The sequence below is a fragment of the Stenella coeruleoalba genome (assembly GCF_951394435.1).
Source record: "Stenella coeruleoalba genome assembly, chromosome: 8".
Lineage (NCBI taxonomy): Eukaryota > Metazoa > Chordata > Mammalia > Artiodactyla > Delphinidae > Stenella > Stenella coeruleoalba.
This window is the reverse complement of record NC_137154.1, coordinates 105,586,950-105,599,340: the sequence shown is the minus strand read 5'-3', so window position 1 is coordinate 105,599,340 and position 12,391 is coordinate 105,586,950. Positions and strand designations below refer to the sequence as shown.

General features: G+C 40.2%; 1 protein-coding gene across 16 annotated transcripts in view; it reads right to left on the bottom strand.

Annotated features, from left to right (window-relative positions):
• The window catches only part of NTM (neurotrimin), a gene marked incomplete at its 3' end in the record, with an annotated part of 1,328,870 nt that overhangs the window by 480,900 nt on the left and 835,579 nt on the right, over positions 1-12,391 (bottom strand). The gene's annotated exons all lie outside the window — the stretch shown is intronic.

Here is a 12,391-nt window from a genome sequence, read left to right as displayed (position 1 = left end):
TGCACACATACATACAGGCATACACTTCCCTCAGTTGATCCAAAAGCAATCCTGAGAACGCGTTACTAGTATTTTCCTCGCTTTATAACCAGGGAAGCTGGAGCTTGAAAAGTCTTAGTAACTCATCTGAAGCCACAGAATTAGTAAGTGACGGGTCCAGAATTTTGATATCAGATCTTGCCCCAGGTTCCCCTGCCCTGGATTTTGCCTCGTATCCAAGCTGAGTGTGAAGTCAAGATTAATTGTCATAGACTATTTCATAGACCATTCACAGGCCCACATTTGTCCTATATTGGGATTAAAAACAAAGCTCATAGTCAATTCTTTACTGCCAGTGAGTCTGTAGAGTCATGATTCTTTTTACCATGAAAGAACAAATACACAGGTCAAATCCTCCTCAGGGCATCATGTTTTTTTCTCAGAAGTGAGGTTTCTCTGTAATGATTGCTTTGCCAAACATCACATGCTCAGTCCCCTGGCTGCTGCTTCTGAATTTGGTCTCGCAGACTCTGACATTGAGTTAGCAGGTGAAGAAATTACTCTGAACTGATGAGTGAAAGGGAGAAGCATCGTGCATACATATGACCTCTGCTTTTTCCTCCTCTCACGTCTAGAATTCGACCTGAGAGCTTATGCTTGTGGTTGAGTGTGTGTGGCTTGTCTGGACGGGTGGTTTAGGAGTTTGAGTAGGTTTTGCAACAAATCCTTTCCCTTTGTTCATCTATCTGTATGCAGACGAATCTTCCTGTGTAGGATAATTGACTAATACTGGCTTTTCACATATATATGTACTAGGTAATCAGACCTCTCTGCTCTCCACCTTCAGTATGCAGATTAATTTTGGGGGCCTTTGTGCTTTCATGAATATTTAAGGGGCTCCTATAAACCATGAGTTAATCTGAACACGGGGCTGGTCTGAGAACAGAATTCATTCTCTTTAATTTAGGTCTAGAATATCTGAGAGCTAATTTTTACTGAAAAGCCATAGTATGAATGCAATTCAGGAACGCTCTCCTCTGCAGTTCAAAGGGTGGCTTCTCCAGGGAACACTACCCGCTACACAAGCCATGAGGCCTCCTGGAAAACACAGGCCATTGAAAATGGGTGCATTAGGGACAAAATGACAGGCAGGTTGTTCTCACCTGAGAGGCATGGATTCTACAGTCCTGTCTCCACAATACACAGTGATCCTTTGTTATCCCACTGTGTGCAACCCAGATGACTCCCCATCGTTGTTTCCCACCTCTGCCAGGAATGCTTCATCCCAGCACTCTGCATGGCCAGGAACAGCTAATCCCCCAAACTCTCTGTCTATATAGACCCAAAGCCTCTACGTAAGTATGTCTCTCCTCTTTTCTAGCACAGCATCTTACCTTTTACCTTTATATGCAACATATGATTAGATGTACAATTGTTGGTTTTGTTTGCTATTTATTTCCTATCTTTCCCAAGTAGACATTAGGGACCATGAGGGTGGAACTAACATCTTTCATCCATCAATGTATACCTAGAGCCTGGTACAAAATAGGTACTTGACAATGTTTGTTGGATGAATAGAGAAACTAACAGGTGCATGCATAAGTGAGAGAATGAAAGCACTGCCTGTGAGCACTGCCATCTCCAGTCATGAACTCGAGGGACAGAGACTCTCAGCCCTCTTATATACGTGGGCTAGTTGAAATGTCACTATCCCATGCTGTGTAAGTGCAGAAACTGTACACCTGCGTTTGTGACCACACTGCTCCTGGGAGCCAGACTGCAGATTCAGGGGCTCACATCACAAAAGCTTTAGAAGTCAACTCCCTTGCTCTTTGGAACTAGACTACATCCTCCTCAAAAGAACTATTGAGAATGAACCACTAACAAGCCTGGGTCCTGTTCCTTTGTACCTCTGTCAATATCCACCCCCTGGCCTTTGCTCCTCTGTCTCCTATTCTTCTCTCATCCACCAGGGTCTCCACTGTGCCATTTAGAGTATTTCCTCCATAAGCTTTTCAAGGTGTTATGCTCATTTCCTTAAGTTAGCTGCCTGCCAAAATCTGGATATCTACTGACCACACTGCTCCTTGGAACTTTAGCTTTATATCCTCTCAAACCGACACCTGCTTCAGAGTCTGCAGGTGTAGAGGTGTCCTTCCTGTTGATTATCACCCCTTCCATACAACCACTCACTCACCTTCTTGTTAAAATTGCTTCTTGAGGCCCATGTCCTTTGTCAATCCCACCTCCATCTCTCCTTGTTTCCATCTTACTAACCTCCTTGTTACTTCCGTTATTCATCAAGAACTTTGGAATCTGCATAACTTACCCCGAACCTGACTTAATTCTTGACCTAACAATCGATAACCCTTTCCCCTATTCTATCTCAAGGATCTATTCCTGTAGAGATCACAACCTCTGTCATAACCTGTAACTGATCTAATTTTAAAATTATCGACTTAGCCTTCCACTTTCCTGCCATAACATCCTACTATCCAATCTTCTTTTCCAACTTCCACTAGAAACATTCTTCAAATTCACTGATATCTCAGTATTATATTGAGATATTGTATGGTATTGAGATCCCTCAATATTTTACTGTATTGAGATCCCTCTTTTTCTCCCCAAATTAACATCCTTTCCACAATTTCTCCTAAATGGTTTAGTTTTCATGACACTTCTTTTCAATTACAGTCTTGCCAGTGTCAAACTACCTTGACCCTCTTGCGTTTCCTTTGCACCTTTCTTGAACTGGGTAGGAATCCAAACATCTGTTTTATCCATGCTTACATATGAGCAACCGAGAATGTCAGACAGGAGGTCAGATTGATCCCTCTACAAATTCATTATCAATAACCTCTAATGCATCCCCATTAATGCTTGGAAATCCTTCTCTGTAACTCTGTCCAACTAGTATTCCAACTCTCTGCCATCCTTAACTTCCTGCTACCTTATCCACATAATAAGATGGGATGAAGTGCTAGTAGACCACTTCCAAGTTTTCTGAATTTATCAACCACTGCTTACCCATTCTCAGTGCAAAGGAATCACCTCCTCAAGTGTTTGACTAGAAGGTTTCTGCCTTGCAGCCCCTCTGTCCTGACCTAATATAGAAAGATAGAAAGGAACATTCTTGAGGGAAGTCCTCTTTGTGAGGGAGAGGAGAAGAGAGGGGAATGTCTCTGATTTATTCTCCTTTCTAAAGTGGAATGGAACTGGATTGCTGCAAAAATGTCTCATGAAGTTGATGGCTGTCTGTAATAATAAGGTAACTGCCATCCAGTTAATAGTTGCTGAGCTGCAAGGCCTACTGACCTGAGTTGTATTATTAAAGTGAAGAGATGAGCACTAGGAAGAAATGGGATCATGTATAACCACAGAAGGAGATCCATACTATTCCCTGGAGTTCCAATAGTCCCGTAGACTTATGCATGATGTATCTAACAGTGTTTGTGGGCCATGAACGTGTGGCAGTGGATAAGGTTGTGGGCTTGAGGATTACTGAGGACTTCATCAGACTGGAACAGAGAGTCTAGAGCATCTGAATAAAGTGATGACTTCACACCAGCTGAGGATCAGCTGGACAATAATCTAGATGACTAGCTTAGACCCAGAACTTAGAGTGTAACCAACACTCTTTGGGCAGAGATTGTCCTTTTCTTTTTTTTTCTAACTTAATTGAGATACAATTGAAATATAACATTCTGTATGTTTAAGGTATACAATGTGTTGATTTGATACATTTATATATTGCAAAATGATTACCGCCACAGTTTTAGCTAACACCGCCAACTAATCACAATAATTAGAGCAGTATGAATTAATACAGACCAGAAAAATGACAGAAAATATCATTGGAAATAAGCACTATTTTTTTAAAAGATGAACAAAATTGACAAAACTTTAGCTAGAGTAATTAAGGAAAAAACAGAGAAGACTCAAATAAATAAAATCAGAAATGAAAGAGGAGACGTTACAAGTGATACCCAAAAAATACAAAGGACCATGAAATACTACTGTGGATAATTATATGCCCACAAATTGGATAACCTAGAAGAAACAGATAAATTCTTAAAAACATACAACCTACCAAGAGTGAATGATGAAACAGAAATTCTGAACAGACAGAGAATGAGTAAGGAAATTGAATCAGTAATCAAAGATCTTCCAACAAAGAAAAGCCCAGGGCCAGATGGGTCACTGGTGAATTCTACCAAAAATTTAAATTATTAATACCAATTTTTCTTTTCCAAAAATTTGAGGAGTGAACACTCCCAAACTCATTTCATGAGGCTAGAATTACCCTGATACCAAAGCCAGATAAGGACACTACAGGAAAACAAAACTACAGACCAATATGACTAATGAAAGTAAATGCAAAAATTCCCAGCAAAATACTAGCAAACAGAATTCAACAGTGCTTTTAAAGTTTCATGCACCTTGATCAAGTAGGATTTATTCCTGGAATGTAAGAATGGTTTAACATATGCAAATCAATAAATGTGATATACCACATTAATAGAATAAAAGATAAAATGATATGATCACCTCAATAGATGCAGAAAAATCACTTGAAAAAATAAAAAATCCTTTCATGATAAAAGAATAATTTAACAAATTGGGTGTAAAAGGAACATATCTCAACATAATAAAGACCATATATGACAAACCCGCATCTAACATCACACTCAATGGTGAAAGGTTGAAAGTTTTAAGTTCAGAACAAGACAAGTAAGCTTATTGTCCCCACTCAAATTCAACATAGTACTGGAAGTCCTAGCCAGAGCAATTAGGCAAGAAAGAGAAATAAAAGATATCCAAATCAGAAAGGAAGAAGTAAGATTGCCTTTGCTTGCAGATGGTGTGTTGTTATAAATAAAAATTCTAAAGACTCTACCAAAAACATATTAGAACTAATAAATGATTTATTAAAGTTACAAGACACAAAATTAACATACAGAAATAAGTTGTGCTTCTGTACGCTAACAACAAGATACCTGAAAAAAAAGATCCCATTTACAATAGCATCAAAAACAATAAAACAATAAAATACTTAGGAATACATTTAACCAGGGAGGTGAAACATCTGTACACTGAAAACCACAGACTGTAATGAAGGAAACTGGAGAAGACACAAACTAATAGATATCCCATGTTCATGATTGAAAGAGTTAATATGGTTAAAATGTCCACACTGCTCAAAGCCATTTATAGATTCAATGCCATTCCCATCAAAATTCCACGTCATCGTTCACAGAAATAGAAAAAAAAAATCCTAAAATTTGTATGGAATCACAAAAGAGCCTCAATAGCCAAAGCAATCCTGAGAAAGAAAAAGAAGGCTGGAGCATCACACTTCCTGACTTCAAACTCTACTACAAAGCTATAGTAATCAAAAGAACATGGCTAACAATAATCATATAGACCAATGGAAGTGGTCTATATGAATCGAATGGAACAGAATCAAAAGCCCAGAAATCAACCCTTGCATATACAGCCAAGTAATATGTGACAAGGGAGCCAAGAATACACAATGGGGAAAGGATAGTTTCTTTAATAACTGGTGTTGAGAAAACTGCATAACCACATGCAGAAGAATGACAGTAGACCCCTATCTTATACCACTCAAAAAAATTATCTTGAAATGGATTAAAGACTAAAACATAAGAACGGACACAGTAAAACTTCTGAAAGAAAACACAGCAGAAAATCTCCTTGACCTTGGTTTCGGCAACAATTTTTTGGGGTAAGACACAAAAAGCACAAGTGAAAAAAGCAAAATTAGTAGGTGGGACTACATCAAACTAAAAAGCTTTGGGAAAAGAAACACTCAACAAAATAAAAAGGCAACCTATGGAATGGGAGAAAATATTTGCAAACCATATATCTGATAAGGAGTTACTATCCAAAATATATAAAGAACTCATACAACTCAACAGCAAAACTCAAACAATCTGATGAAAAAATGGGCAGAGTAACTGGAATAGACGTTATTCCAAAGAAGACATATAAATAACCAACACATACATGAAAAGGTACTGGACATCACCAATCATCAGGGAAATCCAAATCAAAACCATAGTGACACATCACCTGTTAGAATGGCTATCATCAAAAAGACAAGAGATAACAGGTATTGGTGAGGTTCTGGATAAAAGGGCATTGTGTACTGTTGTGGGAATGTAAATTAGCACAGCCACTATTGAAAATGGTATGCAGGTTCCTCAAATAATTAAAAATATAACCACCATATGATCCATCAATCTCATTCCTGGGTATATATTCAAAGCAAATGAAAACAGAATCTCAAAGAGATAGCTGTACTCCCATATTCATGGGAGCACTATTCACATTATTTGCATTATAGCCATGATACAGAAGCAACCTAAGTACCTGTCAGAAGAAGATGTGGTATATAAATGCAATGGGGTTTTTAATTTTAGTTCTGAGAAAGAGGAAAATCCTGTATTTTGTGGCAGGATGGATGGATCTCGAAGACACTTGCTAAGTGAGATAAGTCAGAGAAAGACAAGTACTGTAAGTACTGCATGATGTCACTTATATGTGGAATAGAAAAAAGCCAAAATCATAAAACCAGAGAGTAGAATAGTGTTTACCAGGGACTGGGAAATGGAGGGAATGTGGATATATTGTTCAAAAGTACAAAATTCTACTTATAAGATCAACAAGTTCTGTGGATCTAATGTACAACATGGTGATTACAGTTAACAATACTGTGTTATCTACTTGAAAGTTGCTTTTCTATTGTTTTTCTAATTCATATCTGCTCTAATCTTTGTTATATTTCCTTCCTTCTAATAAGTTTGGGCTAAGTTTGTTCTTTTTCTTCAGGTGTAAAGTTAGGTTGTTTATTTCAGATTTTTCTTTTTTCTTACTGTAGGCATTTAATGATATATACCCTTGCAGGACATTTGGTCCTGTCCAAGATGTCCATAAGGCATTTAAACCATAAGACACTTGGTCCATGCCAAAAGGTCCATGCCAAATGGTTTTGGACGGGACCAAATATTGAGAACCTTATGGCATGAACCAAATGTCTCCACGGACATTTTGGACAGGACCAAATGACCAAGAATCATTGGTTATTTTTGATGTGGACCAAATGTCACATGGATGTTTTGGACAAGACCAAATATCAAGGACCTTTTGGCATGAAGCAGAGGTCTGTTAACCCTATAAATTTTCCTTTTAGAACCTTTTTTGCAGCCTCCCATGGGTTTTGGTTTGTTGTGTTTCCATTTTCATTTGTTTCAAGATACGATTTTATTTCTTCTTTGGCCCATTGGTTGATCAGGAGTGTGTTGTGTACCTTCCACCTATTTGTGAATATTTTAGCTTTCTTCCTGTTACTGATTTCTAATTTCATGTCATTGTGCTTGGAAAAGATACTTGGTATGATTTCAATCTTCTTAAATTTTCTAAGACTTGTTTTGTGAACTATTATAAGATCTATCTTGGAGAATGTTCCATGTGCACTTAAGAAGAATGTGTTTTCTGCTGCTGCTAGATGGAACTTTCTCTATATGCTTCTTAGGTCATTTGGCCTAAAATATGATTCACGTCCAAGGTTTCCTTTTAATTTTTTTCTGCCTGGATCATCTACCCATTGTTGAAAATGGGCTATTAAACTTCCCTAGTATTATTGTACTGTTGTCTATTTTTTCCCTTCAGATATGCTAGTATTTGCTTAGTATATGTAGGGACTAAAATGTTAGATGCATATTTGTTTATGATTATTATATCTTCTTCAGGAATTGACTCCTTTATCATTATGTAATGATCTTCTTTTTCTCATTCTGGGCATAAAGTCTATTTTTTCTGTTACAAGTATAGCTACCATTGTTCTCTTTTCATTTCCATTTTCATGGAATATCTTTCTCCATTCCTTCACTTTGAACCTCTGTGTGTCCTTAAAATTTACATGAATCAGGGACTTTCCTTTTCCATTTGCTTCCTTACTTGCATGAGTATCATTTATCCACGGAAGGCAGGTGGGTTTAAGCAGTGAGTGAGAAGACCATACCACAGCCCCATCTACATGTCAAGCCATTCAAATAAAAATCTGAGTCCTTGTGGGGAGGCAGATTTGAATAAAATATGAAATTACAGTATTAAACCAGGCTGGTCAAGTTTTAAACATTTAGTCAATTGAATAGTTATGGAATTAAACAGATGTTATTGAGAATCCCTACTGGCCATGGGGAAAGGGGATTCTAGTTTTCAGAAAGGTTGACAGAAGTTATTAGAAAGCATTCTGTGTTTATACTCAAACTGTGTACGTCCACTACCACACCTATATTGGAATTCATTCTCTCTTCCTCCTATCACTAGAATATAGGAGTTACTACTTCTCCTAGCTAAACTCTCTCTCTCTCAATATTTCACTTGGGTCTTATCCCCTCCAGCCTTCTCCAGAAACTGATAGTGATGATTTTCCTTTTATTCTTCTGTATAGGTGGTTTGTTCCTATAACTACATTTAAACAAGCTCAATCTATCTTCAGAATCTTTCCCTTGACTCCTTTTTTAAAACTATAAATAGTTTTTAAAAAATGGTCCACATCAAAAAAATATCTTAAAACACAATTTCTGTTGTTCTAAACCACCCAGTTTGTGGTCCTTTATTACAGCAGCCCTAGTAAATGAATACACATACCACATTCCTCCTTGGTCTGTGACAGACCGTCACACTGGCCTCCCTTCTCCGCGTGCAACTTGTGTTCCACCCACAACAGAACTTTACAGGTGCCCTTCCTTCCGTCTGGAAATGCAAACTCCTCTCTCTCTTTCGCTTTAACTCTGACTGTCCTCCAGTTCCATGACCAGCTAAGGAAAAGCATTCCTGAGGAAGACCAGCCTAACAAAGGTTCATTTTTCATTTGACTTGTTTCAGTTTATAATTGTGTAGCGTTCATGTCCTTCTTTGACAAGTATAATATCTGTCACAGTGTAGGCAAGCAAAAAAATCATTTGAATGAATAAATGAATACTTACATAAGTACATATTCTGGGCTGATTGAAATGGAAGTCTAGGCAAAATTAATTGCTCGCTCATCTGTACTCCCCGGTGATTTCTGCTATCCACAACTACAGAATTCGCCACATTACCTTCTGTGCATGTATCATGTCACACGATGTCACCCCTTTGAGAATAGGGGCTGTGACTTCCTTGAGGCTTAAGTTCCCAAACCTGGCGCTAATCTGGAACCTGGTGGGCACCCAACAAATATGTGTGGAAGTGAATCGTGTAGCAATTGTAGGTCACGGGGGACTGCACTCTGCAGATATGTAAGGGATAATTATTACCAAATGACTTGAATTATTTTTCCCTGCACTGAGCAGGGCTTAAATGTGGTAAGTAAAGCTATGCTCAGTAAGTTCCTCCATCCAGCCTCCAGCTTCTGTGGAAGGAAATTAAATGTCTCTTCCTCACATTCGTTTATAACTCACCCCTCAGCGGATGTGTTCCCAGCGCCTTCTGAGAATTCTTTCAATTCTCTCCATCCTCGTATCCTCCCTCCTCCCTTCGATGTTTGTAACCCGGGGGAAAACAAAGCACTTAAATGCAACTAACACTGTAATCATACGCAGCCTTAAGCTGCACAGAGAACAAACAGAAATGGGAAAGTCTTCCACTTACTCTCACATCTTCCCAACTTACACTCTTGTATTTGGACACTTTAAATATAAATCCAGGCCAAAGTAACAGCCTTCTACCTTTGGGGTTAGCCGTGGAAATCCATTTAGCTCCAGTTGAAACAATATAACCGCAATTACTTCTCTAACTCAAAGTTGTTTGTTTTTTATTTTAAGCAGTGTATGTCAGGGCCATTTGAAGAAGTATAGAAATCTTATAAATATAGCAATATGATAGGAAAATGCTCTTTTCAATTAAGCAATGATAACATTAATAATAAGGTATATTTTTATATTTTTTTGTATCCAAGTTTCCCAAGGTGCTTTTAAAGGCTGTATCCTAGTACATTAAGGTCAAGCAAGAAGTATTACGCACAGTCAACAGAGAATGAAAACCAGACACTTGCTGATTAGCACTCTGGTCACGGGTCATCCAGGTGGTTCATAGCACATTCCTTCATTCAACCGAGATGTCATATGCATCTCCTGTGGGCCAAATGAGCTAAATCTGTTTATAATATAGTTTCTCCCGTTTCTAATTTCATACTCAACTAGTGCCTTGGCCATTTAATCTTCCTCTGAAGGACAAAATCAAAAGATTTGGATGAATTCAAAGAAGTGAGTGACTACAGGGTGAGATTGTGTTTGGACTCTGCTCTGCTTCCAGTGGCCAAGTTTTCTCTTATCCAACACTGGAGAAGAAAATAACCCTTTAAGGGTCAATGAGGATTTTGCATGGTCTAGAGATGCCCTGTGAGTATCACTGCTAGTGCAACTTATCTCCCAAAGAATATATTTTCTTCCCCATTCCTGACACTGACTTTGAGGTGTCTCTATGAACGCCAGACTCCTATTGGATTAAAGAGCCAGCTCCCTAGTCTCCTAACTTTCAGCACTGAAAACAAGAAAATTTCTGCTCTCTGCCCAAATGGATGTTGTCCTGTAGTCTGTTCGCACAGACAAGGTATTTTCTTGTGTATTTGGCTTTCCTTTTAGACCTGCCTCTTTTTTTTTTTTTTTTTTTTTTGGTACGCGGACCTCTCACCGTTGTGGCTTCTCCCGTTGCGGAGCACAGGCTCTGGACGCACAGGCTCAGCGGCCATGGCTCACGGGCCCAGCCGCTCCACGGCACGTGGGATCTTCCCGGGCCGGGACACGAACCCGCGTCCCCTGCATCGGCAGGCGGACTCTCAACCACTGCGCCACCAGGGAAGCCCTAGACCTGCCTCTTTTGAGAAGCAGATCGGTCCTTGAATATCGAAAACTCACCTCCGCCCCACTTTACTTTTCATAATTTCCCCTTTACCATCTGCCTTATCCTATGGAACGAGATATCATAAACCCAGTGGAGAGGCAACAAGCCCTTCGCACAAATATAGGAATGCACATTACGTTGCTACCGGGAGAAACGATTCATCGGAGTCTCTTGCTTTTCTTTTCTTTATCAGATACTCATTCAAGACACTGAAACCAGCTGTTATGAGGGGCTATTTGCTTTATGAAAGAAGAGAAGCTCCCTCTGTACACATATTCTTATTCTTCCCACTGATTTGAGCGTTAATAGTATTTGACAGGTGGTAATTTGTTTTTTTAAAAAACCATAATTCATTTAGTGCCGTTCTGCTTTATTATTGTACGTTTTACACGGTGGTGCACAGAAAACGTTGTTTTTAACAATTCCATTCCTTTCAGTAATCATTCATACAAGGGGGCCACATGAGAGTCTTGGGGGACAGGATGGGTGAATGGTGGCAGTGCCGGAAGGCCAAGAGAACCAGGAAGAAAACACCAGGAGAGGGTGAGGAGAAAGAGCTCGAGGGGCTGGAGACAGAAACAAAGAAGGGGTAATTAAGTGGGGTGACACTGCACGAGAAAACCATGAGGATCGTGGCGAAGAAAACAACAGAAAAACACCACAGCTGTGCGCCCGAGAGCAGGCCGTACACTCTGAGCCCGTGCTCTCTCCCCCCTCCAAAGGGGTCTCGGCTGTGTCTTGACGTTACTGAGTTTTTACTGAGAGGAAGGAAACGCTCCTTCACCTCCGCAAAGGACAGTTAGGAAAAGGTGAGGAAGAAGGTTGACGCAAGCCTCCGTGCACACATCTGAGGCTTTGTCCCCTCGGAAACTGGCTCTACTGGTCTCCTTGGGCAGGTCTGGAAAGGTCTCTGAGGGGTGGCTCCTCCCTAAACTGCCAGGGCTCAGTCCAGGAAGCCAGAAGCCCCAGGAGCTGGAGTCTGAAGGAAGGGAGGTGGCGGGGGAGCCCATTCCCCACCCCCCTGCCGCGGGGCACTCAGGCCACTCCAAGCCAGACGCACGCTTAAAGCCACGCCTGCCACCTCCCGGCTGACCACCAAGTGCCAAGCACGGTGCTTTTGTGAGGTCAGCATCTTACAGGTAAGGCAACAGAACCCGACAAGTGAAGTATTGGTTTGCAATCACAAAATTAGTGAGGGTGAGAACACAAACTCAAGACAGATTCTTACGGCAAAAGCCAGGTTTTTGCCAGTGTGCCCACCTGACTTGCTGAAGTCTCCAGGGAAACAGAGGAGAGAGTGCCGATCGGCTCGAAGGACCGGGTGATTGAGCGGAGAGTCTCTCACAGACCGGGGACACCCTGCCTGGGCCACCAGAAAGAGTGTGTCTGTGACTATGGACCCTTCCTGTTGATGGCTTAGGGCTGAGACTGGTCACCAAGGAGAACGGGAGAAAGGGCTGAGTCTCCAGTTCCATTAGGAGGATGGGGATGCTTCTGTTCA